This window comes from Cricetulus griseus, chromosome 5 (genome assembly GCF_003668045.3).
Source record: "Cricetulus griseus strain 17A/GY chromosome 5, alternate assembly CriGri-PICRH-1.0, whole genome shotgun sequence".
NCBI classification, from domain to species: Eukaryota; Metazoa; Chordata; class Mammalia; order Rodentia; family Cricetidae; genus Cricetulus; species Cricetulus griseus.
In genome coordinates, this window is record NC_048598.1 from 55178180 (window position 1) to 55185221 (window position 7042).

The following is a 7042-nucleotide window of genomic DNA, read 5'->3' on the forward strand; positions in this document are numbered from 1 at the left end:
CAATGACAAAGCTGAAAGTGGAAGTGAGTCCATGCTATGGGCTCCTGTGCCCTGGATTGACACTACCACACAGGCTGTCAGAGCCCTGCTGTTCCCATTTTTTGTGGTCCATTGTTTCAATAGTCTGCTGGCCAAAGGGAGGGAATGGTGCTTCTTTTAATTAAATTAGCATTTTTATTTAATTAATCTGTAATGTTTGTGTGTGCATGAGGATGAGCCTGCACATACATACTTGCAGAGACCAGAGGAGGATCCAGTATCCCACTCTATCATTTTCTATCTTATTCGAAGTTTTTTACTGAAACTAAGACTCATCCTTTTCTGCTGGGATTGCTGGCCACTGAACTCCTGGGATCTGCCTGTCTCTGTCAACTAGTTCTGGAGTTATAGCTGTAAGAGCCAAAGTTAACCAGTAAACCATACTTGCCTAATGACAAGATAACTTCATGGAATGCTGGGAGTTGTAGCTCTTGGGAAATAATAAGCCACATGTCTTAACTCACCTGAACAAGTTTTTTTGAGCCATCTGCACAGAATATGCATGATCGCATGTGGGTGGGAGGTACATAGGCAGGGAATACATCAGGAAGTATGTTTGCTCCTGATTGGACATGATGGGAAACACAGTGAGTTATGGGTTTTGCCATTTTAAGCCCCTGAAAAAGTGACTCATAACCATCCCCTGGGAACCCAGGAGTGGACCTGGCTGGAGTCCTTCCTGGCCAGTATTTAGCTAAAGCTTGTTTTAAATTTGGCTTAAAATTGTGGAACAAGTTTATCTCCCATGACTCTTGGGATTAACATTTGGAGGCCCCAGCGAGATGAGAGGAAAAAAACCCAACTATTTCACCTAAATTCATTTGTTAAGAGAATTTCTCAGGCTAGAGAGATGGCTCAGAGGTTAAGAGCACTGACTGCTCTTCCAGAGGTCCTGAGTTCAATTCCCAGCAACCACATGGTGGCTCACAACCATCTGTTATGAGATTTGGTGCCCTCTTCTGGTGTGCAGATATACATGGAAGCAGAATATTGTATACACAATAAATAAATAAAATCTTAAAAAAAGAGAATTTCTCTTGGTCAGACTGGAGGACCTCTAAACTACTCCAATTGTTCATGCTTTCTGTTGTCATCTGACTCTGTGTTTTCTGTTGTTGCCTTGGCTGTATCTTATGTCTGTACCTGTCTCTCTGACTCTGGGCAACTGGATGGACAAATGGCAAAAGTAATAAGCTGGAGCACTGCTACAAAAGGTCACTCCAGAAATGACAGAGCTTTGGCAGCATGGGGCTCAATGGGCATCTTTGAAGAAAAACTCAGGGCCCATGCAGAAGCCAGCAGGTGGGCCTGCTTCATCCCCATCTCCAACACAGCACCACTGTACAATTGGAGCTCCAACTCCAGTGCCATCTTCTTTAGCCACTTTAGCCACCGTGATGGTTCGTGAGATTGCCAAGTCACTGCTCTTACAACTTCAGGCTGATTCAGAAGATTCCATTCCACCCCTTCCCAGGGGAATTACAACACTGCAGAAGGTACGAAAAGTTTTTGTCTGTCTGCTTTCTATGTATGAACATGGCCATCACGTGTTTGTTTCTGACTGGTCTCTCTTGAATGTGTGAGCTTACGGTGTTCTGTGTTTCTTTGTTATATCTCAGTTGTTTCTGTTGCAGCCAATGATAGGGGGGAGGGTTAAAATTTATCTCCAAGTTTCTGGCCACTGGATCTAATTTGGAGATGGATAATATTAAAGTTGATTTATGCTGTTCTACTTGACTGAAAAGCTGGCTCTGGAATTGGATTGTGCCTCTCCCTTTCTCAGCAGGCACACTTTCAAAGTCTATATGTCCAGGGTCAAGAGCATGGAGAAAAGAGCAAAGCAGAACAGCTAAAGGAATTATCAATTTCATTTAATTTCCTAAAACTGTTATATGACCTTTCTATACCTCAGGATTTGTAAATTTATTGAATATGGTAAATAAAAAGTTCATTCAAAACTTGTAACATGGGGCTGATAGCTAAAAAAAAAAAATCTATGCATAGGTAATCTTCAAGGAACCATTTGGCATGATTCCATTTTGGGATATAACCAACACAGGCCTGCCACCATCCTTAGGCAGCCACAAGGTTGACAGCCATCTTTGATAGAGTTGGAGAAGAAAGATGTCATATGGCTTGACTGCCATCTTCATTAAGGGTAACCATATGATGTGGGCTGACCAAGGAGACAACAGATCTCTAAGATACTTTAGATTGGGATGGATTTTTATATGATAATTCCTGTCCTTTCCTGAAAACGTTTATGAAAGATAGGATTTTAAAAACAATGCTTATTTAATGTTATTAAAATGGTACCTCAGTGTGTTCATATACAAGAGTGTACCTTGCTGGCAGCCAAACTTTGTAACATAAGAGTCACCCAGGTGGTGTTTGTTTTAAAGACATGAAGGGATCATGGAGAACACCTGAGGCTTGCCAGTGCATGGCAGGGGACCCTAGCAGTTTTGGAGACACTAGTGTCATGTTATAGTCACCAAAAACACCAGCTGCGATGATATGTAACCATCTAGGACCTAGAAAGCCCTCTGTGTATGATGCAGAGGGTGAGATCAGAGAGTGACCCAAGCCCCTTGGAAAAGCCCTGGAGGAATCCCAAATATTGAGCATTGAATCATTTATACGGTTGGAGCTTGGTTTCACCTTGTGCAGATTATGGTTGTGCCATGTAAAAATGGTACCTTATTTTGATATTGTAGATGTACAGATTAAGATACATGGGACTAGCTTAAATATAGGTTAATTTTATTCGGGGAGAAGTCACTTACATGAGAAATGGATGATCCGAAAGTTCTAGTTCCAAGGATCCACACCCAACTGCTCTCTGTGTCCCAACCAGAGCCAAAAGAGAGAGCAAGCCTGTCTGGGACCCCAAACCAAATACCACATGCTCACATATGCACCTGTGACCACGCCCAAACAGGGATGGTCAGTGCCACAGGTAAGACTGTTTGGATCTCTCACTACAATACAGTTGAGAGATTTTAAACTCCCTTAAGAGGAAATTTTGGAATTTTACAGAAAATGTAAATGGAAAAAAACAACTGGATATTTTTTAAAGGAACAGCCTTTAAAATATTTAAGTTTATAAGGTTATGGAATATTTTAAGTTCGTAAGATATTTTACTATGATGTTGTTATATAATCTTGATAAATAGATTAATAAAAGGCTAAAAATTAGGGCCACAGCTATGAGCACCAAACACTAAACACCAGAGACTGAGGTGTTCCTATCATATGATGCAATATGACAATGACCTAAGCAGTCTGGCAAAGGTTCTCTCCTGACCTCGGGTATATTCAGGCTACGAGACTGGCTTAAGAATGAATGTCTGACCTCCTCGTCTTCAGCTATTTTGAAACTGAGTCATACAGGAAACTATGATATTCTGTAATGGTGCACTGTGTAAGGACCAGGAAAGTAGTTGCCGTCTCCGTGTGGTCTGTATTCATGATTTAAAGTTTTGTTTTGATACTAAAAAGAGCTTCAATTCAGAAATTGTTATTTTTTATTATGAACTGTTAAAGGTGATTAAGCCTTAATATGTTCAGAACTATATCTGTAGTCATGTTAAGTACTAATGTAATTAATTACAGGAAAAAGATTGGTTTAGCCTCCTGTATATGTTTTCAAGGTATAGCCTAAAAACAACCAAGGTTTGTTTAACTCATATACTTAAATAGATAATGGTTCTCAAACTTGTCAGATATCTGCTGAATACGACATTTAAGATGTTTAATGGAAAAGCTTACTATGGTAGACAGAGACCTCCTGCTCCTATCAGTGACCCCCAAGGTCCCAAAGAAGATGACAGGCGCGTGATGATGATTCCACCTGGATTGTGGTAACTAAACACTAATCGAGACTGCCCCAGTGCCTGGCCCACCATCAGGACCTGGCCCACCACCAGGACCTGGTCCAAACTGTGGACAAGCAGGACACTGGAGAGTGGATTGCTCCGATTTGCCTAGACAAAGTAAGGTCAGTTTCACCCATGCTCCTCCTTCACAGGGAAGCCTCTCATCTTCTGGGCCTGGCAGCCTAAGACTGATGCTGCCCTCCAAAACAAAGCTATGGATACTACAGGAGCCTGGAATGACTGTCTAGGTAATGGACTAGTCTCTGTCATTTTAACTGATACAGAGGCCATTTGGATTATACTTCCTGCTGTAATTTATCCTTCTCAGATCTCTGATGGCATTGACATCTAGGCTAACTGTAGCTTTGTCAGCTAGGCAGCATCGGGCAATCAGTTCCTTCCCCCAAGGCTCCAGCCACCTTGTTAGTTAAAATACAGCTACCAGGTCTTTTGTTAAGAAAAGGCAGACATGTTTGTTTTGCTAACAGTCTTTATATTAAAGGATAAACAGGTTTCAGATGTAACTTTTCACTAAAGAAACACACCTTGCAATGATTGATTGCTCTTGGTCATAATGACTCATGTCGCTGCTAAATGATTAGATGGAAAGAAAAAGGTTTAAAACCCATTTAAGTTCTAAAGGTCTAAAAAATAATTTGAGATATATTTAAAAAATGGAAAATGTTTCAAACCTCCCCCCCCCCCGTTAATTGTTATACTGAGAAACTTCTAACAGACATCTGTTAGCTGCTTTTTCTACAATGTGGATTTCAGTACAGATTACAAACACTGATAATGGGGCTGGAGAGATGACTCAGCAGTTAAGAGCTCTTACTGTTCTTCCAGAGGACCCAGGTTCAATTCCCAGCACCCACAAGGCAGCTTACAACTGTTTGTTACTCTAGTTCCAGATGTTACTCTAACGCACATAAAATAAAGGTTAAGTAAATTATTAGAAAACACTGATAACGTTCATATATCTAAAACTTTCATCTTTTTTTAAACTAAAAATTAATGTAAGCTTCAGGGAGTCAAGGGAATCATAGACTTGGATCCATCTCTCACAGGTTGAAGGGACTCCAGATAAATACAACCTAAGTTTCCCCATCTGCTTATTTCGGAGGGAGGGATCTCTCCCCTGGTATTGGGACTCTTCTGCTTCCCCAAATACTAGGAAATGTAAGATTTTCCTTTCAAGTTGTTAAACTTTAACTTCTGTCCTTATTTGTCTCAGCCGATTTCCACTTGGCCTGCAGACACTATCCAGGGATCAACTGTGGACTGCAAACTGCTGAGCTATGGACCTTGCTGACAGCGGATATGGACCAGTTCAGCCAATGGGATGGCTCCCTGTCTCTTCAGCTGGGTCAGCTAACCAGACGCTGCTGACAAACATCCTATTGGATCCTACTGAATCCCTTCCTAGGCTTTGACTAGCCTTTTAGCCTTCCTGGGCTTAGTCTTAGTTTCAGCTGAAAGTAGTTGCAGGTGGATACATCATCCCTCATCCCCTTACAGGCTGAAATGCTTACTCAAAACAAAGCACCCTGGCATAGGGAACAAAATAGCTACCTTTAATACCAACTGGCATACCAGGAAAATGGGCCCAGATTTATAAACAGGTTGATTCATTAACTAAAATAGTTCTACAATATGATAGGGTATTTGGCCTGATTTATGTAGAACATGGAGACATATAGCTTTAAGAGAAAATGATTGTTTCTACAAAAACCATTTGGGTTGTAATCTGGCTCCACTCAAAAAAACGTTGCAAAAGGGGGACTGAAATGAAAAAAAAAAATGACTGATGTCCTGTTCATTTCCAGGCTTTCTAAATAGTAACTGATGTCAGGTATCACAGGGCCTTTGACCCTTCTGTTTCCTATCTGGGTACCATTAAGCTGATGGCTATTACATCCCAATATAAAAGGTATCCATCATAGAATCAAGGATTTAACTCAGGATACAACTCAAGCGGGGAATGTACTAGCCAAAGTTAACCTGTAAGCCCAACTTGCCTAAGGACAAGACAATTTCCTGGAAAGCTGGGAGTTGTAGTTCTTGGGACATAGCAAGCCACATGTTTTCACTCCCCCAAACAAGTTTGTTTGATTATCTGCACTGGATGTGCTTGATCACATGTGGGTGGGAGGTTCACTGGCAGGAAATACATCAAGATGTATCCTTGACCCTGATTGGACCAGATGGGAAATGCAGTGAATTATGGGTTTTGCCTTTTTAAGCCCCATGCAAAACATGACCCTTAGCCATTCCCTGGGAACCCAGGGGTGGTCCTGGCTGGAATCCTTCTTCCTGGCCAGTATTTAATTAAAGCTTGCTTCAAATTTGACTCAAATCTGTGGAACTAGTTTATCTCTCACGAATCTCAGGATTAACACAGGCACATGCAGCCAAGTTTGTTTTTTTTATGTGAGTGCTGGAGATTTGAGCACAGCAAGTACTCTTGCCTTCTGAGCCACTCCACAGTCCCCCTTGGAGAATCTTCATCCCTGTCTGGAAGGCTATAGTAGCAGTGGAGCAGTAGTGGCTGTGTGTTAGGTACAGGTCATGGCTGAGAGCAGCTTCTCACGGGGCCTGGGAAATGCAAGGGAACATGGAGGAACCATCACATCACATCAACATGTGGCATCCAGAAATTAAGTGGGCTTGGTCACCAGGTGGAGGGAAACCTGAGTGCTGCCCATAGGGCTCTGACAGCCTGTGTGATAGCGCCAACACAGGACACAGGAGTCCACAGCATGGATTCACTCCCACTTTTAGCTTTGTGATCTGGGAAGGTCATCTTGTAAGCAGCCAGACAGAAATGAAGATATTCTAAAGATATATTTGTGTCTCTCGGTCTGACCATCACACTATTGAGACAATGAACCCCAGAGAAATGGAATTTCCACAGGTATCTCATGCTGGGAGAAAGAAAGGTCATAGCCAGAGGGAAACTTGTCTCTGACAGTTAGAGCCAGATTTCACACAGCTCTAACAGTTCATCAGGCAAGATGTGTCAATGACAAGCTTGACCCTACCTTGACCAGGACAGCTTTGATGTGCATATCCTTGGCCCTCTACTTAAACTTTGATCTCATTTTAAGACCTTTCTGAGGTTTGCT

At 41.9% G+C, this 7042-nt stretch overlaps 1 long non-coding RNA gene across 1 annotated transcript; it reads left to right on the forward strand.

The window, feature by feature from the left end:
• The first annotated feature begins 1130 nt into the window (after nt 1-1130).
• Nucleotides 1131-6267, forward strand: LOC118238901. The gene is made up of 3 exons (XR_004770311.1): nt 1131-1535; nt 4070-4165; nt 5152-6267. It is a non-coding gene; the product is annotated as an uncharacterized LOC118238901 (long non-coding RNA).
• The last annotated feature ends 775 nt before the right edge of the window (nt 6268-7042 follow it).